Source organism: Eucyclogobius newberryi, unplaced genomic scaffold (genome assembly GCF_026437365.1).
Source record: "Eucyclogobius newberryi isolate DKJ021-1_F unplaced genomic scaffold, fEucNew1.0.hap1 SCAF_8, whole genome shotgun sequence".
Taxonomy (NCBI): Eukaryota; Metazoa; Chordata; class Actinopteri; order Gobiiformes; family Gobiidae; genus Eucyclogobius; species Eucyclogobius newberryi.
Window position 1 is genome coordinate 315,163 of NW_027316500.1, and position 23,932 is coordinate 339,094.

Below are 23,932 nucleotides of genomic sequence, written 5' to 3' on the forward strand. Positions count from 1 at the left end.
TTGTACCATTTTCATGGTTGATTCATTGATGATCCCTGCTCCGCCTCACGCGAGTTGGACGGCTGGGTGCCTTTTATCCATGAGGCACTGCACTGCCTCCGGCAGCCGAGTTCGGGGCCCGGTGAGGGCTCCAGGCTCCAGGGGCTCCGACCCGGAGCCTCCGACCCGCAGAAGGTGCTCCCTGGCCGGGCAAAGTCTGGCCGTGTGCGGGGTGGATGGCCCTGGGTCTGGGCGGCGCTAAGATCACGGAGCGGGTCACCTCCGCGTACAGCCCGTGGTCAGCGTGACACCGTGCTCTGCCCCGAGCAATCAGAGCAAACAGGAAGCTTCTGGAAGTGCCCGGGAGTCTGGTAAAATCAAGCCGAAAATAGACCCTCTCTTGCCGGGTCTGAGCGGCGCTTAGAGCCCGGAGGAGCGCGGAGCGCGGGGCTCCATTCAGAGCCTCCGTGATCCGCCTTACAACCAGCTCTCACCTCCGCGTACAGCCCGTGGTCAGCGTGACACCGTGCTCTGCCCCGAGCAATCAGAGCAAACAGGAAGCTTCTGGAAGTGCCCGGGAGTCTGGTAAAATCAAGCCGAAAATAGACCCTCTCATGCCGGGTCTGAGCGGCGCTTAGAGCCCGGAGGAGCGCGGAGCGCCGGGCTCCATTCAGAGCCTCCGTGATCCGCCTTACAACCAGCTCTCACCTCCGCGTACAGCCCGTGGTCAGCGTGACACCGTGCTCTGCCCCGAGCAATCAGAGCAAACAGGAAGCTTCTGGAAGTGCCCGGGAGTCTGGTAAAATCAAGCCGAAAATAGACCCTCTCATGCCGGGTCTGAGCGGCGCTTAGAGCCCGGAGGAGCGCGGAGCGCGGGGCTCCATTCAGAGCCTCCGTGATCCGCCTTACAACCAGCTCTCACCTCCGCGTACAGCCCGTGGTCAGCGTGACACCGTGCTCTGCCCCGAGCAATCAGAGCAAACAGGAAGCTTCTGGAAGTGCCCGGGAGTCTGGTAAAATCAAGCCGAAAATAGACCCTCTCATGCCGGGTCTTAGCGGCGCTTAGAGCCCGGAGGAGCGCGGAGCGCGGGGCTCCATTCAGAGCCTCCGTGATCCGACGCTCACCTCCGCACCTCCGAACCATGACTTGACATTACGGCTGTGAAGGAGCCTTGGAAGCTGGATAAAACCAGAACGGGGCCCATCGATCGCGGTTCTCGTGTGCCCGTCAAACGAGCTCCTTGCCCGGTAGCCGCACAACCAGGAAATGTACCTGTTTCGATTGCGAAAAACGTCATTCTCAAAAACCGCCCGCCCCTCCCTCCCAGCATTACCATTTTGCACATTCCGCGTGAGAGCAGCGTAAGAATTTCTCGGGAGCAGCGTGATTTAGCCCGGGAATCTTGAGCTGAACGCTTATTCCCACGAGCCCAAAAAACGACTAAGTCCAACGGTATATAGTGTACTATTGCCGAAAAACGACAGAGTCACCATATGCCCTCAGGGGCATATGGTGCTATACTATGATGGTCAGATCACCTCCAGGCCCCAGGGGAGTGCTTTTCTTGGGGCAAACAGTGCACTGATGATGGGGGATTATTTCATTTTGCTCATTTTGGTGTTTTTTCACATTTTAACCCATTTTCACCCCTTTTGCTCACAACTTCATACTACGGCCCGGAAAAACGACAGAGTCCCTCGGGTATAGTGTACTATTGCCGAAAAACGACAGTCTTTTCAGACATAGTGTACTATTTCGGTTTTTACTCTAAGTCCCTCAGGGGCATATGGTGCTATACTCTGATGGTCAGATCACCTCCAGGCCCCAGGGGAGTGCTTTTCTGGGGGCAAACAGTGCACTGATGATGGGGGATTATTTCATTTTGCTCAATTTGGTGTTTTTTCACATTTTAACCCATTTTCACCCCTTTTGCTCACAACTTCATACTACGGCCCGGAAAAACGACAGAGTCCGTCGGGTATAGTGTACTATTGCCGAAAAACGACAGAGTCCCTCGGGTATAGTGTACTATTGCCGAAAAACGACAGAGTCCCTCGGGTATAGTGTACTATTGCCGAAAAACGACAGAGTCCCTCGGGTATAGTGTACTATTGCCGAAAAACGACAGAGTCCCTCGGGTATAGTGTACTATTGCCGAAAAACGACAGAGTCCCTCGGGTATAGTGTACTATTGCCGAAAAACGACAGAGTCCCTCGGGTATAGTGTACTATTGGCTGGAAGCTCGGTTTTTCCAGTCCAGCAGGGGTATATGGTACTATATTCTGGTGGTCAGATCACCTCCAGGCCCCAGGGGAGTGCTTTTCTGGGGGCAAACTGTGCACTGATGATGGGGGATTATTTCATTTTGCTCATTTTGGTGTTTTTTCACATTTTAACCCATTTTCACCCCTTTTGCCCACATCTTCAAACTCGGGCCCTGATTACAAGTTCTGACCAAATGATGACAAACACGGTATTTATTATGTATTTTTTTTTCATTTTCTTTATTTTTCCAACTTATACATCCATCATTGGTGCCAGGCAGGTTGTGGAGAAAGCAGTGAAGAAAGGAGAGAGCCATCACAGAAAAGATGTCCATCCAGGGTCAAGGTACCCTGCACTTTTACATATCCAAATGACAGCATTTAAAGTTTTTTAGCGTATGGTATCTCTCGTTGCATGGAACCGCACAGAGGCCAACGCCACACTGACGGCACCTGTACTTTGTTTGCCGCCTGCCTTTGGTACGAGAGCGGTCAGAGCACACGGCGCAGTCTGGACGTCCCTCTGCTTGACAAAGCCAATGACGCTCTGTGAGTCTCTGTGGCATTTCACCCTCCGGTCTTGAGCGCCTTTCTTGTTTTTTGGAGTGATCAGCCAGTAATGCATCAATAATGTTCTGAATGTAAACCTTTAAAGGTTTGTGTGGGCCTGGAGTGGTTTTGGTGTATATGATGTGTGAGTTGACAATACTTATGCTTATAATGGCATTGAATATGCGATGATACCATTTCCGGGACCTGTGTGGAAAGAGGTATGTCTTCATCCTCTGGTCAGCAGTGTCCACTCCACCCATGTAGGCGTTGTACTGGTCGACACATACAGGTCTTTTGATGTCACGGAAGCCAGTGTCATCTGTCTTGGATCGGATCCTCCTCTGAACACAATCATTTCCATGGACTGTGGACAACATGGTGAGACGTTTAGTATCGTGCCAAGCACAAGCCAGGAGTTTTCCCTTTCTGCAAAAAACTGGGTCATCTCCTTTTTTCAGCTGTAAGACACTTTTACCAAGGCATTTTGGCATCCCCAACCTGGTAATCCTTACCGTCCCACACAGTCCAGTTTCCAAATCTGCTAATTCATTTGCAATTACAGGCGAGGTATAGTAACTGTCCATGTAAATCTCGTGTCCTTTGCCCGTAAAGGGAGAAACCAACTCACGGACAACTGCGTGTGTTGCACTGATGTTGCTTGCATTATTTTTGTACTGTCCAGTGTGCATTGACCAGCGCAAAACATACCCTGAACAGCTTTCACTCAGGGCATACACTCTATAGCCATATTTGTCAGGTTTATTCGGAGAGTAACATTTTAGTGAAGATCTCCCCTTGAAAGCTATTGTCATTTCATCTAAAGAAAGCTCCTTGATTGGACTGTAAACTGCTGCAAATTTGGGAATAATCAAATCTATTATTGGGCGGACTTTGAACAGTTTATCGTGCCCGGGCTCGCCTGTTCTCACATAATCATTATTGTTGACAAAATGAAAGAACGAAAGAATGATTTCAAATCTGTTTCTTGACATTACATTTCCAAATCCAGGCGTTTGTGTAAGCCAAAATGTTCCCCAGTAATCCTCGATTTCAGGTTTCTCAACAAGGCCCATGGAGAGATGCAAAGCGAAGAAAGCTTTCATTTCGGTGACTGATACATCATACCACTCAAGAAATCTTGAATGTGGCTTCAGAATCATAGGTGCCATACACTGATGTGCATATCTATTTGTCTCATCAGTAATGAAAGTCCAAAACTGATCGGTCAGAAAGAGTGACAGAATATCAAATGGATTAGCATCCGTCAGATCCATCTCTCCTGTGTAGCCAACTGGGTCTTCAAAAGGTTTGATCCATGCCTCAAATACCTCGACCTCTCTCAGCATGTCCCAGCTCTCATCCACCGGGCAAGTTTTACTGCAGCCACTGGTTCCACTGGTTCCTCGCCTCCGTCTGTCCTTTGCACCTGTCCGTTGTTTCGAAGTCCCTTCATCTCCACTTGGAAATCCATCGTCACTCTCGGGGAGATAATACCCTTCAGAGTCAGAATCTGCTGTAAATTGCATGCCACGTGTACTTCCTCCAGCCATTTTTTTCCTTACCGGATCTGCCCTGGATCATACCTGGCTAATAAGAGGAAGTTGCACCGAACCGACCAATGACTGAAGTGATTCATTTTCTACTATTATTTCATTAATTTCCTTGTACGGTAAAGTTGCATTTCTGCGACTTTGGCGCTTAAAGGGTTAACAGTGCTTGATTTGTAAATATATAGGTACAGGAACACTTGTGGACTGGGTGATCAGGCCAAAAAAGTTACTGTAACACACAAAAAGTGACGCACATGTAAGTAAAGTAACAATGGGACAAACCTTTGTGTCCTAACCAGTCAAATTGGAATTTAAAAAAAAATCATGAATTGAATTGTCTTTCTGGTCACTGTTTCTGTTGTTTCTATTCTATCTGTTCTGTTTTTTTCCATTCTATCATTTAAGGCATTGTTACGGAAGGGGATGTAGCTCAGTGGTAGAGCGCATGCTTAGCATGTATGAGGTCCAGGGTTCAATTCCCTGCATCTCCAGGCGACACTGTAGTCTTTACTAATTGCCAGATTACACTGCAGTGAATTTTAGAGACCTTCACTGAAATATTTCAAAATCAGCACATGTGGTGATTCAGTGCAAGCTCCCTGTCCCGCATTACCTTTGAACCTTGCAGCACTTATAAAATTCAAACAATATTATTTCATCCATCCACACTACCTGCAGGAAGGTGAGACAAAGTGGCCCATTCAGGCAGCCTGGGCGACATTCCCAACTTCCTGTATAGGTATGTCTCGCCAAACCTGAGCTTAGAATGCTGTCTCCATGAATTCATGGAGAGTTAAATCTGGTAATGTAATTGCGCTAGTTTCAGAAAATAATGTGGATCATTTCCACTTTCTTAAACACAGTTTAAATGTGTATTGTTGTTGTGGCCGAGAGGTTAAGACTTGAAATCTATTGGGGTTTCCCCGCGCAAGTTCGATTCCTGTCAGCAACGTGTGTTTAGCAGTACAGATTTTGAGATTTCGTTCTATTCTATAAACCAGCATGTTTGGTGATGTTTAATTTCGGAGCCATTCTTTCAGAACGAGGGCATGTATGAAATCCTTGTTTCAATCCCCTGCATCTCCATTCAATATTCTGTTGATGGCACAAAGTGAAAAGTGTTGACTCCAGGTCTTGCTTGGAAAATAATCATGACAGTCAAGAGATGGTTATGTAGCTCAGTGTTAGAGCACAGTCTTTCGTAGCAAGATCCCAGTTCCACATTCCTTTAAAATTAGATTTCATATTTTGAAGCAATTTGAGTCTATTAGACGTATACAGCCCCATGGGCATTACGCACTGGCCTCTTGAACCAGGGATTGTGGGTTTGAGTCCCATGATCACAGCCAATCAGCAGAGTGGCGCAGCGGAAGAGTGCTGGGCCCATAACCCAGAGGTCGATGGATCGAAACCATCCTCTGCTAGAACTTTTTTACTTGCATTATTGCGATTGTCAATCCAAATTAACCAAGCTAGTTAGTAATGTGTTGGATGATGGAAGCCGATCTTCAGCGCAAGCTCCCAGTTCCACATTTGCTTTGAATCTAGCAGCACATTTCTTTTATCCATCCTATATTGTTATTTCTTTTTTGGGGAAAAGGATAGCTGAGTAGTGAAAGAAGATGTAGGTCAACAAAGACCCATGAATAGACATTTTGAAGCAATTTGAGTCTATTATGGGTACATAACCCCATAAGCAATATGCACAGGATACTAGCCTCCAAAATCCGGGATTGTGGATTTCAGGTCCATGGTCTAATAGGCTGAGCCACAAGGAAAATACTAATCACTAGACTTGTTGCACGTGGAATGGGCTTATATCTATTACATACAGAACTGTTCCTTAACTCTCAAGCATCAATGAGGCCTTCTTTATACGTCATAAGGCGCTGGTACAGCTAGCAGCCCGGTGTAAACGCTCTCTCTTTTTTTCTCACACTTATTGTGCTTTATCTCCTATATTTTGTAAATATAGTTAGTATATTTTTTCTATTTTACTGTAGGATAGGGACACGCGCTGGAATCGTTTTTAATTCAACTGTTTTTGACTTTATTCGGCTGGATTGAGTGTTTTCGTCGTGTCGTGGCGATGTGTCTTGGCTCTGAGTCCCCCGGCTCCGGCCCCGCCCCCCGGCCGGCGCCGTACCGCGTTTACACAAAGGAGGAACTAATGAAACTGTGGAGAACAGTCGTCTTACCCGGAGATCGTCACGTTATCCCGGCGGACATCCTAAGGAAAACGCAACGAAGCAGACGGGCTGGACGTAAACTCCGAGAGAAGAGAGGGACAAACAGGAAGTCGGTTCCCGCCGTAGTCATGGGTAACGTGAGGTCCCTTCAAAATAAAATGACGGAAATAGCGAGCCTCATGCGGTCCCAGAGGATTTATAGGGACAGCAGTGTCTTGATTTTCACAGAGACCTGGTTAACAGCAGAAATGCCAGACTCTATTGTAGGTTTGGACAATTTTCATCTGCTGCGGGCGGACAGAACTAGAGAATGCGGGAAGAAAAGATATATTATCTGCCCCGGGAGTTCTCACATGTGATTTTGATCGCAGTCTATGTGGCCCCGTCTGCCAATGCTCAATATGCTTGTGAAGCACTGCTCTCCTGCACTTGTAGGCTGCAAACACAGCACCCACAGGCTCTCTTCCTCGTCTCTGGTGACTTTAACCACGCTTCTCCCTCTTCTGTTCTACCATCATACACCCAGTATGTTACCTGCCCCACCAGAAACAATAGAACATTGGACTTGTTTTTCTAACCCGGGTTCAACTCCCGGTATGGGAATATCTAGTCTGTCCTGCTGGAACACTTGTGGCTGGATTATGTACAAGACTCGCTGTGGTTACGAGTACATTCAAGCTGGACGGAGGTGAAGAGAGGCATAGCAACATGGTATCGATTTGGGTGCAGCATGTGAAAATTTGTTATCAACCTTTAGCTTTTCTATGCATCTATAGACTAGCAGGTTGGTTGGTGTTTCTTTTTGGAGCATTTCTAGACAAAGTGGGTCAGCGGTAGAGCGCATACTTTGCTTCATTTGGGATCAGTCATGTTTTCCAGCAATTCTAGACTGGACAAGCATATCTTGATTTTTTTTTATTGGTCTCACGCTTTCACTGTAATTTTCCAAAGATGCAGTATTGTGGTGGCCAGGTGGTCAAGCTGATGGGCAAGAAATCCATTGGCATTGCTTCATATTTCTTAGAACCCTGTTGGAAACATACCTTTCTCTTCCCCCTGACCAGCAAAGGATGCCACCTGCTTAACAGTGCTTGATTTGTAAATATATAGGTACAGGAACACTTGTGGACTGGGTGATCCGGCCAAAAAAGTTACTGTAACACACAAAAAGTGACGCACATGTAAGTAAAGTAACAATGGGACAAACCTTTGTGTCCTAACCAGTCAAATTGGAATTTAAAAAAAAAATCAAGAATTGAATTGTCTTTCTGGTCACTGTTTCTGTTGTTTCTATTCTATCTGTTCTGTTTTTGTCCATTCTATCATTTAAGGCATTGTTACGGAAGGGGATGTAGCTCAGTGGTAGAGCGCATGCTTAGCATGTATGAGGTCCAGGGTTCAATTCCCTGCATCTCCAGGCGACACTGTAGTCTTTGCTAATTGCCAGATTACACTGCAGTGAATTTTAGAGACCTTCACTGAAATATTTCAAAGTTATAATGAAAAGGACAATATCTGAAAAATCTATCTCAAAATTCAAAGAAATAATAGAGCCAATATTCAGTGACATGTCATGTGATCCTGCTGAGAACAGTTTTAGTCCCAGTTTAAGTGATCAATGTGTTGACTTGACCATGAATTCTCTGAAGTCTGCTCTTGACGTTGTCGCGCCGTTAAAACAGAAGGTCATTAGGCCAAAGCGCGCCTCCCCATGGTACAACCAAGAACTGCGTTCACATAAAAAAAAAGTTAGAAAGTTAGAGGGATTATTTCGTCGCTCTCACACCGAAGAATCCCTAAAAGCATGGAAAAGTTGCCTGCTGTCCTATAAGCAGGCTCTGCGTAAGGCCCAAACCAGATATTATTCAAATCTAATAGAAGTCAACAAAAGTAACACTAAATTCCTTTTCAGCACTGTAGCTAGGCTAACAAACTGTCACAGTGCAGTAGAGCCCTCAATCCCAGCTACACTTAGCTCTGATGATTTCCTCCTATGTTTTAATAATAAAATAAAAACAATCAGAGATAAATTAGATAAAATTACCCCCGCTATTAGCCCTGAACTAGCCCAAAATGTAAATCTAACGTCCCATATAAATCCAGCTGTAAACCTAGAAAGGTTCACAGCTGTTGATCAAGCAGAGATAACTTCAGCCATTATGTCCTCTAAAAGCTCAACTTGTGTCCTAGACCCCATTCCAAGCAGACTCCTCAAAGACATTCTTCCCCTAATTATAGACCCTATTCTTAATATAATAAATACTTCACTCGAAAGTGGCTATGTTCCACAGTCCTTCAAACATGCAGTCATTAAACCTCTTCTGAAAAAGCCTAATCTAGATCCCGACCTATTGGTAAACTACAGACCTATTTCAAATCTTCCCTTCGTCTCTAAAATCCTTGAAAAAGTTGTAGTAAAACAGCTTTGTCGCCACCTGCAGGACAATAACTTATTTGAAGTTTTCCAGTCAGGGTTCAGAGCCCACCACAGCAGGGTTCAGAGCCCACCACAGCACTGAAACTGCACTGTTTAAGTCACAAATGATTTGTTATTAGCCGCTGACGATGGACTGGTCTCAGTCCTGGTTCTGTTGGACCTCAGCGCAGCGTTTGACACCATTGACCACAACATTATACTGCAGAGGTTAGAATGTGATGTAGGTGTTGGAGGAACAGCCCTCAGCTGGTTTAAATCCTATCTATCTGATAGGTTCCAATTTGTTAATGTAAACCAGAGCTCCTCACCTTGCTCTAAAGTAATTTACGGTGTGCCACAGGGTTCGGTACTCGGTCCAATTCTGTTTACTCTTTATATGCTGCCATTAGGCAACATTATCAGAAAGCATGACATTAACTTCCACTGCTATGCAGACGACACTCAGCTGTATTTATCAATGAAACCTGATCAGAGCGATCAAGTAGACAGACTTAGTACTTGTGTGAAGGAGATAAAAACCTGGATGACACTAAACTACCTGCTTCTTAACCCTGAAAAAACCGAGGTCATTGTGCTTGGCCCTAAGCATCTACAAGATGCGCTATCTGAGCAGATAGTCACACTGGACAATGTCAGTGTAGCCTCCAGTTCTACTGTAAGAAACCTTGGAGTCTTATTTGACCAGGAGCTCTCATTTAAAGCTCATATAAATCAAGCTTGTAAAACAGCCTATTTCCATTTGCGCAACATCGCCAAAATCAGAAGAATCCTGCCTAAAAGTGATGCCGAAAAACGTATCCATGCATTTGTAACGACTAGATTAGACTACTGTAACTCCCTGCTTGCAGCGTGTCCTAAAAGCTCCATAAAAAGCTTTCAACTGGTTCAAAATGCAGCAGCAAGATTACTAACAGGAACAAAAAGAAGAGAGCACATTACGCCAGTGCTGAAGTCTCTTCACTGGCTCCTTGTCGAGTTTAGAATCAAATTCAAAATTCTACTCTTGACCTACAAAGCCATAAATGACATGGCCCCATCCTACCTCAAAGATGCTATAGAACCATATCATCCAAACAGAGCTCTTCGCTCTCAGAATGCCGGCCTTCTGGTGGTGCCAAGAGTCTCTAAAAGTACTGTAGGAGGTAGCGCGTTTAGCTACCAAGCTCCTGTGTTATGGAATCAGCTCCCGACCCATGTTAAATATGCTGACACAGTCTCTTCATTTAAGTCCAGGCTTAAAACGTTCCTCTTCGAAATCGCTTATGGTCAGACTAGTTAGGAACAGAAACATAAACCCACAGCTTTAGCTACGCTGCCCTAGGAGTAACTATGCTGGGGGAAGTATGACAGCTTGAGCACTATCCTCTTCTTCTTCTGACTACTTATGCTATCAAACAATATTTATTTTTTGATTCCACTTGCAAACTGTTCACCGCCTTCTTTTTCTTTCTCTCACTCCTGAGGACCTGTGGACCCAGATGCCCCTCCCCTGGTGAAGTGGTCCCTGCCCTGTGTGGACGGTCCCTCATCTGCCTGAGGGGTGGGTCCAGCTCGCCCCCGACGGTCCCTCATCTGCCTGACGAGTGGGTCCAGCTCGCCTCCGACGGTCCCTCATCTGCCTGAAGAGTGGGTCCAGTTCGCCTCAGTCGGTCCCTCAGCTGCCTGAAGAGTGGGTCCAGTTCGCCTCAGTCGGTCCCTCATCTGCCTGAAGAGTGGGTCCAGTTCGCCTCAGTCGGTCCCTCATCTGCCTGAAGAGTGGGTCCAGTTCGCCTCAGTCGGTCCCTCATCTGCCTGAAGAGTGGGTCCAGTTTGCCTCAGTCGGTCCCTCATCTGCCTGAAGAGTGGGTCCAGCTCCTGTCTCCCTCGTGTCCGTCTGTCCGTCTGTGAGAGTCGGATCTCTCCTTCACTGGAACTCCTCCAAGTTTCTACGCTTTTTTTCCAAAGAGGTTTTTTTTGTAGTTTTTCCTGGCCGAGAAGGAGAGTCTAAGGACAGAGGACCCTGGGACATCGTCCCTCGCCACCACAGACATTGTCTGACTCCCTCGCCACCACAGACATTGTCTGACTTCATCGCCACCACAGACATTGTTGATTCATTTCTCCCTGTGGCCCTCAGAGGCAACTGTTGTTGTGATTTTGGGCCTTACAAAAATAAATTGATTTGATTTGATGTAGTGGAACTCAGACTTGTGGTGATCTCTTGGACACTTTTGTCAGCCACAAATGCAAAATGGGTTAACTCCAGTTGTCTAGCTGGCTGCGTGCTTGTTATCTGCAAATAATGGTATTTTTAATGTTCTGAACTGAGTCTTGCAAAGAAGACTGCAAACTCATTGCACCTGGAAAAATACAGAAACCATCAGACAAAGTAACATTTACCACACTGTAATTTGAAATATTAACCCGCTTTGTCATTAGCTCTTTGGCGCTTAAAGGGTTAACAGTGCTTGATTTGTAAATATATAGGTACAGGAACACTTGTGGACTGGGTGATCAGGCCAAAAAAGTTACTGTAACACACAAAAAGTGACGCACATGTAAGTAAAGTAACAATGGGACAAACCTTTGTGTCCTAACCAGTCAAATTGGAATTTAAAAAAAAATCAAGAATTGAATTGTCTTTCTGGTCACTGTTTCTGTTGTTTCTATTCTATCTGTTCTGTTTTTGTCCATTCTATCATTTAAGGCATTGTTACGGAAGGGGATGTAGCTCAGTGGTAGAGCGCATGCTTAGCATGTATGAGGTCCAGGGTTCAATTCCCTGCATCTCCAGGCGACACTGTAGTCTTTGCCAGATTACACTGCAGTGAATTTTAGAGACCTTCACTGAAATATTTCAAAATCAGCACATGTGGTGATTCAGTGCAAGCTCCCTGTCCCGCATTACCTTTGAACCTTGCAGCACTTATAAAATTCAAACAATATTATTTCATCCATCCACACTACCTGCAGGAAGGTGAGACAAAGTGGCCCATTCAGGCAGCCTGGGCGACATTCCCAACTTCCAGTATAGGTATGTCTCGCCAAACCTGAGCTTAGAATGCTGTCTCCATGAATTCATGGAGAGTTAAATCTGGTAATGTAATTGCGCTAGTTTCAGAAAATAATGTGGATCATGAACTCTGGCAAAAATGATCAGAATGAAAAATACTCACACACAAAAAAAGTACCCATACAAAAATATTCAATTCAAGTGGGGGCGAAGCTAAAACTACAATCCGACTATGAAGCACTTTCTGTGAATTGCAGACAGACAGTGGCTCTGGTTGAGGTCTAATTGGAAATAAAACTTGGAACAAGAGTCATGATTGCTGCAGTACAATTCCTATTTTTAACAAGACAACCCAAATGAGGAACATGAAGAAGCACAAGTGGTGACAATAAAATGGTTCATTTATTTGCCTGTGCTGACAACGCAATGGATCCTCTTCACGTGTCTTCATGGCTGCCTCTGGGCTGTTGTGCTGGCTAAGGTGAGAGAATGGCCAATGTATGTACTGTATGCCATTGCCATATGATGCGTCCATCAGTCGGTAGAGCATCAGACTTTTAATCTGAGGGTCCAGGGTTCAAGTCCCTGTTCAGGTGACTCTTCATGTGTGGTTGAAGAACTGTAAAATTTGATGTGGAAAAAGGTCTTTCCAAGTTTCTTTACAAATGCTTATCTTGTATATCTCCCAAGATTTTTAGTCTCTTTACAGTTATTAAACCAACTTTTAATAACTCCTGCCGACTTGTTGACAGAATTTGGGGTGGAATGACGCAACAATCTTCACATTGTCCCCCTACGTAAAAAACACCCTTGAACGTGTGTTTTAAATCATATCAGATTGATTACCAACCCACCTCAAAGTTACCTTGAGAGATTGTGCACACGCATTTCCATTGGCATTAAGCAAATATCAAATGCTTGGGGTGTATAAGTAGGTTCCTGTTTAAGACATGAACCCACCAGCTGTCCTTACCAAAATAACTCATTTGGCAGAGCGATAGACTGAAGATCTAGAAGTCCCTGGTTCATCCCCAGATTTCTGGATGTGAACATAGAAAGCGCATTTCTTTAAACCTTGTTGAAAGAATTAGAGGACTGAATGAAAGATACAAGATGATAGGTACGCTGTAGCTATTGAACACAATATGAGCTCAACAGATGAAGCTTTTATTTCAGTATGCAAGAGGGGCACAGTAAAGTCATGGAGCTTTAAAGCACCAACAGCATGCTCAAAGTCAATGAGAGTTTGCATGAAACACACAGCTGGTTTCACTGGGGATCGAACCCAGGACCTTCTGCGTGTAAAGCAGATGTGATGACCTCTACACAATGAAACCACAGAGCATGTGCCTGCATCCTACAGGGCTTCTCTCTTTGATTTGCCCTGTTGAGTAAATCTACTATTTGTTTTGCAAGTCCTTTGTGTAACTGTCTTTCACATAGCTCAAATTGGAGCTACATTATAAAGGTGCAGAACTACACAAACATTGATCAAGACTAGGTAATCAGGATCTACTTTTATTTATAAGCCAAAATATGAAAATCATAAGATATTTTACAAATAATTGCACTATTAAATGCACACAGACATAGCACATGAGGGCAAGGGTAGACACAACTTGGATCAAAATGTTACCTTAGCAAAAAGTAGCTGTATAGAAATGAACTCTGGCAAAAATGATCAGAATGAAAAATACTCACACACAAAGAAAGTACCCATACAAAAATATTCAATTCAGTTGGGGTGAAGCTAAAACTACAATCCAACTATGAAGCACTTTCTGTGAAATGCAGACAGACAGTGGCTATGGTTGAGGTCTAATTGGAAATAAAACTTGGAACAAGAGTCATGATTGCTGCAGTACAATTCCTATTTTTGACAAGACAACCCAAATGAGGAACATGAAGAAGCACAAGTGGTGACAATAAAATGGTTCATTTATTTGCCTGTGCTGACAACGCAATGGATCCTCTTCACGTGTCTTCATGGCTGCCTCTGGGCTGTTGTGCTGGCTAAGGTGAGTGAATGGCCAATGTATGTACTGTATGCCATTGCCATATGATGCGTCCATCAGTCGGTAGAGCATCAGACTTTTAATCTGAGGGTCCAGGGTTCAAGTCCCTGTTCAGGTGACTCTTCATGTGTGGTTGAAGAACTGTAAAATTTGATGTGGAAAAAAGGTCTTTCCAAGTTTCTTTACAAATGCTTATCTTGTATATCTCCCAAGATTTTTCGTCTCTTTACAGTTATTAAACCAACTTTTAATAACTCCTGCCGAACATTAACCCGCTTTGTCATTAGCAGGTCCAGAGTGTGCCCTTTGCCCTTGGTGGGGCCCCTCAGGTGCTGAGTAAGACCAAAGCTTCTGAGGACAGCGCCAAACTCTTTAGAAGAAGACGAGGTTGAGCGGGGCGTGAAGGAAGGAAGGAACAGTCACTCACGTACGGGAAACTCCTACCAAGCAGTGGCCAGCCTATAGCACACTGGGATTCTGTGGTAATTGAACCAAGTTTAGCAGTTCCTTTCATCAGTTAATAACACAAGCAGGCTTTCCTATTTACCAATGTAGATAACAGGGGTTACAACAGTAACTCTGGTGGGTCTCGAACTCACAGCCTTTGAATGCCTTTGCAACTTTTGTCTGATTCCCCTTTTTCACAAAAGCAAAACAGTCATCTGAAAACGGTCTACATCAATCAATCAATCAATCAATCAATCAATCAATCATTCCTTACCATCAAACTGAGAAACAAGGAGTGAAAAGAGTGCATTTACTCTGTTTATTCAGGGATACTTTTCAATCTCTAATTGCAAAATGTAAGAGCTCTTTTGGGTGATAAGTTTTTCTGTACATGTAAACAACTGATATGCTTGAAAGGCTATCATGAAGGCACTGCTGGCACTTTGACCATCGAAGCCACAGCGCCTCTTAAATGTTACTTTAACCTGTTTCAGCTAGAAATCAGTGACCAATGTTACCTCATAGATTTTGCCTGCAATAGCTCTTTCAATCTTCCCTGGGTGGGCTCGAACCACCAACCTCCAGGTTAACAGCAGAGCGCGCTGGCCAATTGCGCCACAGAGACAAACAGCCCGCTCAATTAAATATTTGCGACACGACAAGCAGCAATATCTTTTTTTTTAAAGCGAGCCAGCAACATTCGAAAGTTCAGCCCCTGTCCAATCAACTGTGTTTAATGGAGAGCGAGGGCATCAATCTTTCTACCTTTGAGCTAAATCCCCTGTACCAATGTAGCTATAAAAAAACTGGAAGTCTTTCAATCAATCGACTCTCGCCAATTTATTGCGCACTCAATATACTGCAGTTAATCTGGATATTGAGGAAAAATTGCAAGATAATGTTATTTGACATAATGCCGATGTATTTGCTTACTTTTTCAAGCACACTTGGCAATTGAACCTCGTTCAGCAGTGCCTTTCATCAGATAGTAAAGCGAGCAGATTTTCCATTGTAAAAAACTTATATGTTCTCTCACCATTAGCGACTCTGGTGGGACCCGAACCCACAACCTTTGAATGCCCTTGCAAATTATGCCTAGAAGTCCAATGCGCTATCCATTGCGCCACAGAGCCCATACATCCTTAAATGGTGCTCATTTCCACGAACGCAAAACACGTTTTTCATCCAAAATGGGTCCACATCAGTCATTCCTTGCCAACAAACTGAGAATCAAAAAGTGAAAAGAGTGCAGTTAATCTGTGTGTGCAGGGATACTTTTCCATCTTATTCCAATTTGTAACAGCAGCGCATTTTCTGTCGTTGTAAATAATTTGCATGCTTGAATGGACAACTGAGTAGTGGTAGGTTTGAGATGGGCCGGTAATTATTTAGCACTGTGGCATCAAGACTGCTCTTCTTTAAGACAGGCTTAATGACTGCAGTTTTAAGGATCTTGGGAAAATTCCAGATCCAAGCAACATGTTGACTTTTTGATTGATTGGAGCCAACAGACTGCTCACCATAGACTTTAAAAATCTAGTAGGCAATGCATAAAGGCAGCATGTAGTGGAACTCAGACTTGTGGTGATCTCTTGGAAAGTTTTGTCAGCCACAAATGCAAAATGGGTTAACTCCAGTTGTCTAGCTGGCTGCGTGCTTGTTATCTGCAAATAATGGTATTTTTAATGTTCTGAACTGAGTCTTGCAAAGAAGACTGCAAACTCATTGCACCTGGAGAAATACAGAAACCATCAAAGTAACATTTACCACACTGTAATTTGAAATATTAACCCGCTTTGTCATTAGCAGGTCCAGAGTGTGCCCTTTGCCCTTGGTGGGGCCACTCAGGTGCTGAGTAAGACCAAAGCTTCTGAGGACAGCGCCAAACTCTTTAGAAGAAGACGAGATTGAGCGGGACGTGAAGGAAGGATGGAACAGTCACTCACGTACGGGAAACTCCTACCAAGCAGTGGCCAGCCTATAGCACACTGGGATTCTGTGGTAATTGAACCAAGTTTAGCAGTTCCTTTCATCAGTTAATAACACAAGCAGGCTTTCCTATTTACCAATGTAGATAACAGGGGTTACAACAGTGACTCTGGTGGGTCTCGAACTCACAGCCTTTGAATGCCTTTGCAACTTTTGTCTGATTCCCCTTTTTCACAAAAGCAAAACAGTCATCCGAAAACGGTCTACATCAATCAATCAATCAATCAATCAATCAATCAATCCTTACCATCAAACTGAGAAACAAGGAGTGAAAAGAGTGCATTTACTCAGGGATACTTTTCAATCTCTAATTGCAAAATGTAAGAGCTCTTTCGGGTGATAAGTTTTTCTGTACATGTAAACAACTGATTTGCTTGAAAGGCTATCATGAAGGCACTGCTGGGATTTGAACAGGATCTTCTGTTTACTAGACAGGCACTTTGACCATCTAAGACACAGCGCCTCATAAATGCTACTTTAACCTGTTTCAGCTAGATATTCAGTGACCAATGTTACCTCATAGATTTTGCCTGCGATTGCTCTTCCAATCGTCCCTGGGTGGGCTCGAACCACCAACCTCCCGGTTAACAGCCGAGCGCGCTGGCCAATTGCGCCACAGAGACAAACAGCCCGCTCAATAAAATATTTGCGACTCAACAAGCCGCAATATCTTTTTTTTTAAAGCGAGCCAGCAACATTCGAAAGTTAACCCTTTAAGCGCCAAAGTCGCAGAAATGCAACTTTACCGTATAAGGAAATTAATGAAATAATAGTAGAAAATGAATCACTTCAGTCATTGGTCGGTTCGGTGCAACTTCCCTTTATTAGCCAGGTATGATCCAGGGCAGATCCGGTAAGGAAAAAAATGGCTGGAGGAAGTACACGTGGCATGCAATTTACAGCAGATTCTGACTCTGAAGGGTATTATCTCCCCGAGAGTGACGATGGATTTCCAAGTGGAGATGAAGGGACTTCGAAACAACGGACAGGTGCAAAGGACAGACGGAGGCGAGGAACCAGTGGAACCAGTGGCTGCAGTAAAACTTGCCCGGTGGATGAGAGCTGGGACATGCTGAGAGAGGTCGAGGTATTTGAGGCATGGATCAAACCTTTTGAAGACCCAGTTGGCTACACAGGAGAGATGGATCTGACGGATGCTAATCCATTTGATATTCTGTCACTCTTTCTGACCGATCAGTTTTGGACTTTCATTACTGATGAGACAAATAGATATGCACATCAGTGTATGGCACCTATGATTCTGAAGCCACATTCAAGATTTCTTGAGTGGTATGATGTATCAGTCACCGAAATGAAAGCTTTCTTCGCTTTGCATCTCTCCATGGGCCTTGTTGAGAAACCTGAAATCGAGGATTACTGGGGAACATTTTGGCTTACACAAACGCCTGGATTTGGAAATGTAATGTCAAGAAACAGATTTGAAATCATTCTTTCGTTCTTTCATTTTGTCAACAATAATGATTATGTGAGAACAGGCGAGCCCGGGCACGATAAACTGTTCAAAGTCCGCCCAATAATAGATTTGATTATTCCCAAATTTGCAGCAGTTTACAGTCCAATCAAGGAGCTTTCTTTAGATGAAATGACAATAGCTTTCAAGGGGAGATCTTCACTAAAATGTTACTCTCCGAATAAACCTGACAAATATGGCTATAGAGTGTATGCCCTGAGTGAAAGCTGTTCAGGGTATGTTTTGCGCTGGTCAATGCACACTGGACAGTACAAAAATAATGCAAGCAACATCAGTGCAACACACGCAGTTGTCCGTGAGTTGGTTTCTCCCTTTACGGGCAAAGGACACGAGATTTACATGGACAGTTACTATACCTCGCCTGTAATTGCAAATGAATTAGCAGATTTGGAAACTGGACTGTGTGGGACGGTAAGGATTACCAGGTTGGGGATGCCAAAATGCCTTGGTAAAAGTGTCTTACAGCTGAAAAAAGGAGATGACCCAGTTTTTTGCAGAAAGGGAAAACTCCTGGCTTGTGCTTGGCACGATACTAAACGTCTCACCATGTTGTCCACAGTCCATGGAAATGATTGTGTTCAGAGGAGGATCCGATCCAAGACAGATGACACTGGCTTCCGTGACATCAAAAGACCTGTATGTGTCGACCAGTACAACGCCTACATGGGTGGAGTGGACACTGCTGACCAGAGGATGAAGACATACCTCTTTCCACACAGGTCCCGGAAATGGTATCATCGCATATTCAATGCCATTATAAGCATAAGTATTGTCAACTCACACATCATATACACCAAATCCACTCCAGGCCCACACAAACCTTTAAAGGTTTACATTCAGAACATTATTGATGCATTACTGGCTGATCACTCCAAAAAACAAGAAAGGCGCTCAAGACCGGAGGGTGAAATGCCACAGAGACTCACAGAGCGTCATTGGCTTTGTCAAGCAGAGGGACGTCCAGACTGCGCCGTGTGCTCTGACCGCTCTCGTACCAAAGGCAGGCGGCAAACAAAGTACAGGTGCCGTCAGTGTGGCGTTGGCCTCTGTGCGGTTCCATGCAACGAGAGATACCATACGCTAAAAAACTTTAAATGCTGTCATTTGGATATGTAAAAGTGCAGGGTACCTTGACCCTGGATGGACATCTTTTCTGTGATGGCTCTCTCCTTTCTTCACTGCTTTCTCCACAACCTGCCTGGCACCAATGATGGATGTATAAGTTGGAAAAATAAAAAAAATGAAAAAAATACATAATAAATACCGTGTTTGTCATCATGTGGTCAGAACTTGTAATCAGGGCCCGAGTTTGAAGATGTGAGCAAAAGGGGTGAAAATGGGTTAAAATGTGAAAAAACACCAAAATGAGCAAAATGAAATAATCCCCCATCATCAGTGCACAGTTTGCCCCCAGAAAAGCACTCCCCTGGTGCCTGGAGGTGATCTGACCACCAGAATATAGTACCATATACCCCTGCTGGTCTTGGAAAAAAAACCGAGCTTCCAGCCAATAGTACACTATACCCGAGGGACTCTGTCGTTTTTCGGCAATAGTACACTATACCCGAGGGACTCTGTCGTTTTTCGGCAATAGTACACTATACCCGAGGGACTCTGTCGTTTTTCGGCAATAGTACACTATACCCGAGGGACTCTGTCGTTTTTCGGCAATAGTACACTATACCCGAGGGACTCTGTCGTTTTTCGGCAATAGTACACTATACCCGAGGGACTCTGTCGTTTTTCCGGGCCGTAGTATGAAGTTGTTAGCAAAAGGGGTGAAAATGGGTTAAAATGTGAAAAAACACCAAAATGAGCAAAATTAAATAATCCCCCATCATCAGTGCACTGTTTGCCCCCAGAAAAGCACTCCAATGGGGCCTGGAGGTGATCTGACCATCAGAGTATAGCACCATATGCCCCTGAGGGACTTAGAGTAAAAACCGAAATAGTACACTATGCCTGAAAAGACTCTGTCGTTTTTCTGCAATAGTACACTATACCCGAGGGACTCTGTCGTTTTTCCGGGCCGTAGTATGAAGTTGTGAGCAAAAGGGGTGAAAATGGGTTAAAATGTGAAAAAACACCAAAATGAGCAAAATGAAATAATCCCCCATCATCAGTGCACTGTTTGCCCCCAGAAAAGCACTCCCCTGGGGCCTGGAGGTGATCTGACCATCAGAGTATAGCACCATATGCCCCTGAGGGACTTAGAGTAAAAACCGAAATAGTACACTATACCTGAAAAGACTCTGTCATTTTTCGGCAATAGTACACTATACCCGAGCGACTCTGTCGTTTTTCCGGGCCGTAGTATGAAGTTGTGAGCAAATGGGGTGAAAATGGGTTAAAATGTGAAAAAACACCAAAATGAGCAAAATGAAATAATCCCCCATCATCAGTGCACTGTTTGCCCCCAGAAAAGCACTCCAATGGGGCCTGGAGGTGATCTGACCATCATAGTATAGCACCATATGCCCCTGAGGGACTTAGAGTAAAAACCGAAATAGTACACTATACCTGAAAAGACTCTGTCATTTTTCGGCAATAGTACACTATATACCGTTGGACTTAGTCGTTTTTTGGGCTCGTGGGAATAAGCGTTCAGCTCAAAATTCCCGGGCTAAATCACGCTGCTCCCGAGAAATTCTTACGCTGCTCTCACGCGGAATGTGCAAAATGGTAATGCTGGGAGGGAGGGGCGGGCGGTTTTTGACAATGACGTTTTTCGCAATCGAAACAGGTACATTTCCTGGTTGTGCGGATACCGGGCAAGGAGCTCGTTTGACGGGCACACGAGAACCGCGATCGATGGGCCCCGTTCTGGTTTTATCCAGCTTCCAAGGCTCCTTCACAGCCGTAATGTCAAGTCATGGTTCGGAGGTGCGGAGGTGAGCGTCGGATCACGGAGCCTCTGAATGGAGCCCCGCGCTCCGCGCTCCACCGGGCTCTAAGCGCCGCTCAGACCCGGCATGAGAGGGTCTATTTTCGGCTTGATTTTACCAGACTCCCGGGCACTTCCAGAAGCTTCCTGTTTGCTCTGATTGCTCGGGGCAGAGCACGGTGTCACGCTGACCACGGGCTGTACGCGGAGGTGAGAGCTGGTTGTAAGGCGGATCACGGAGCCTCTGAATGGAGCCCCGCGCTCCGCGCTCCTCCGGGCTCTAAGTGCCGCTCAGACCCGGCATGAGAGGGTCTATTTTCGGCTTGATTTTACCAGACTCCCGGGCACTTCCAGAAGCTTCCTGTTTGCTCTGATTGCTCGGGGCAGAGCACGGTGTCACGCTGACCACGGGCTGTACGCGGAGGTGAGAGCTGGTTGTAAGGCGGATCACGGAGCCTCTGAATGGAGCCCCGCGCTCCGCGCTCCTCCGGGCTCTAAGCGCCGCTCAGACCTGGCATGAGAGGGTCTATTTTCGGCTTGATTTTACCAGACTCCCGGGCACTTCCAGAAGCTTCCTGTTTGCTCTGATTGCTCGGGGCAGAGCACGGTGTCACGCTGACCACGGGCTGTACGCGGAGGTGAGAGCTGGTTGTAAGGCGGATCACGGAGCCTCTGAATGGAGCCCCGCGCTCCGCGCTCCTCCGGGCTCTAAGCGCCGCTCAGACCCGGCATGAGAGGGTCTATTTTCGGCTTGATTTTACCAGACTCCCGGGCACTTCCAGAAGCTTCCTGTTTGCTCTGATTGCTCGGGGCAGAGCACGGTGTCACGCTGACCACGGGCTGTACGCGGAGGTGACCCGCTCCGTGATCTTAGCGCCGCCCAGACCCAGGGCCATCCACCCCGCATACGGCCAGACTTTGCCCGGCCAGGGAGCACCTTCTGCGGGTCGGAGGCTCCGGGTCGGAGCCCCTGGAGCCTGGAGCCCTCACCGGGCCCCGAACTCGGCTGCCGGAGGCAGTGCAGTGCCTCATGGATAAAAGGCACCCAGCCGTCCAACTCGCGTGAGGCGGAGCAGGGATCATCCGTGAATCAACCATGAAAATGGTACAAATCATGGTTCTATGTATACCAGACAAGGAGCTTGGTCTATTGGCACTCAAGACCCGCCATCGTAGGGCCCCGTTCTGGTTTTATCCAGCTTCGAAGGCTCCTGCGCACTGCGGGTTTGTTTACATTTTGCGGCTGTGGTTTGCTCCGGCTAACCTCACGCCGGACACGTTGGAAGCGAGGCCGAGACAGAGGTCCCACCAGGCGCGGGGCTTCAGTCTGACTGGCTTCCCCCGCGCCTGGCCCCTTGTCTCCGGAGATGGGACCGTCACTCACCCCCGCACTGAAGGACGCGCGGCTTGAAGGATGATGGCTGCGCTTAGCCCCTGTGCCAGGGGCTCTGAGCCAGTCCCCTTCAGCTTCAACGCGTCCGGTGGGAACACAGTCCGGGTCCATTGTCACTCACCCCTGCGCAGAAGGACGCGCGGCTTGGAGGATGATGGCTGCGCTTAGCCCCTGGCACAGGGGCTCTGCACCAGTCCCCTTCAGCCTCAACGCGTCCGGTGGAACAACAGTCCAGGCCCTCTGTCACTCACCCCCGCACTGAAGGACGCGCGGCTTGAAGGATGATGGCTGTGCTTAGCCCCTGTGCCAGGGGCTCTGAGCCAGTCCCCTTCAGCCTCAACGCGTCCGGTGGGAACACAGTCCGGGTCCACTGTCACTCACCCCTGCGCAGAAGGACGCGCGACTTGGAGGATGATGGCTGCGCTTAGCCCCTGGCACAGGGGCTCTGCACCAGTCCCCTTCAGCCTCAACGCGTCCGGTGGAACAACAGTCCAGGCCCTCTGTCACTCACCCCCGCACTGAAGGACGCGCGGCTTGGAGGATGATGGCTGCGCTTAGCCCCTGTGCCAGGGGCTCTGAGCCAGTCCCCTTCAGCCTCAACGCGTCCGGTGGGAACACAGTCCGGGTCCATTGTCACTCACCCCTGCGCAGAAGGACGCGCGGCTTGGAGGATGATGGCTGCGCTTAGCCCCTGGCACAGGGGCTCTGCACCAGTCCCCTTCAGCCTCAACGCGTCCGGTGGAACAACAGTCCAGGCCCTCTGTCACTCACCCCCGCACTGAAGGACGCGCGGCTTGAAGGATGATGGCTGTGCTTAGCCCCTGTGCCAGGGGCTCTGAGCCAGTCCCCTTCAGCCTCAACGCGTCCGGTGGGAACACAGTCCGGGTCCACTGTCACTCACCCCTGCGCAGAAGGACGCGCGGCTTGGAGGATGATGGCTGCGCTTAGCCCCTGGCACAGGGGCTCTGCACCAGTCCCCTTCAGCCTCAACGCGTCCGGTGGAACAACAGTCCAGGCCCACTGTCACTCACCCCCGCACTGAAGGACGCGCGGCTTGGAGGATGATGGCTGCGCTTAGCCCCTGGCACAGGGGCTCTGCACCAGTCCCCTTCAGCTCCTGCGCACTGCGGGGTTGTTGGCATTTGTGGTCCTGATTTGCGCTGGCTCACCCTTACGCTGGACACAGCGCCAGATGATATATTTGGTCCGACTCCGGTCCCTTCCTCGTCTCTGAGTTTGTCAAATGCAGCGCCTGTCCAGGGCTCACTTTGCTATCAACTGGCTGGTCACCGCCATCGTAGGGCCCCGTTCTGGTTTCATCCAGCTTCGAAGGCTCCTGCGCACTGCGGGGTTGTTGGCATTTGTGGTCCTGATTTGCGCTGGCTCACCCTTACGCTGGACACAGCGCCAGATGATATATTTGGTCCGACTCCGGTCCCTTCCTCGTCTCTGAGTTTGTCAAATGCAGCGCCTGTCCAGGGCTCACTTTGCTATCAACTGGCTGGTCACCGCCATCGTAGGGCCCCGTTCTGGTTTCATCCAGCTTCGAAGGCTCCTGCGCACTGCGGGGTTGTTGGCATTTGTGGTCCAGAGCCCCGGCTCTAAATTAAACCTGTTACCCTAGTAGGCCGGCCTCCGGGTCCCCCTCTCTTCTTCGGTTATGGAGTACATTGGGCGCGGGGGCAGCCAGTGGAGGGCAAGGGCCCTGCCTCCAAGTGTGGTGTAGGGGACAGGGGAGCCAGGGCCT

At 46.9% G+C, this 23,932-nt stretch overlaps 6 non-coding genes and 1 pseudogene across 6 annotated transcripts; 3 read left to right on the forward strand and 4 right to left on the reverse strand.

Annotated features, from left to right (window-relative positions):
- The window catches only part of LOC140351445 (piggyBac transposable element-derived protein 4-like), a 255,983-nt pseudogene that overhangs the window by 89,521 nt on the left and 142,530 nt on the right, over positions 1-23,932 (reverse strand).
- Positions 4,767-4,838, forward strand: trnaa-agc (transfer RNA alanine (anticodon AGC)). Its single transcript has one exon. It is a non-coding gene; the product is annotated as a tRNA-Ala (tRNA).
- Positions 7,882-7,953, forward strand: trnaa-agc (transfer RNA alanine (anticodon AGC)). Its single transcript has one exon. It is a non-coding gene; the product is annotated as a tRNA-Ala (tRNA).
- On the forward strand, positions 11,674-11,745 carry trnaa-agc (transfer RNA alanine (anticodon AGC)). The gene has a single exon. It is a non-coding gene; the product is annotated as a tRNA-Ala (tRNA).
- trnav-uac (transfer RNA valine (anticodon UAC)) lies at positions 13,230-13,302 on the reverse strand. Its single transcript has one exon. It is a non-coding gene; the product is annotated as a tRNA-Val (tRNA).
- trnar-ucu (transfer RNA arginine (anticodon UCU)) lies at positions 15,470-15,560 on the reverse strand. Its single transcript is given in 2 exon segments — positions 15,470-15,505; positions 15,524-15,560. It is a non-coding gene; the product is annotated as a tRNA-Arg (tRNA).
- Positions 16,966-17,039, reverse strand: trnan-guu (transfer RNA asparagine (anticodon GUU)). The gene has a single exon. It is a non-coding gene; the product is annotated as a tRNA-Asn (tRNA).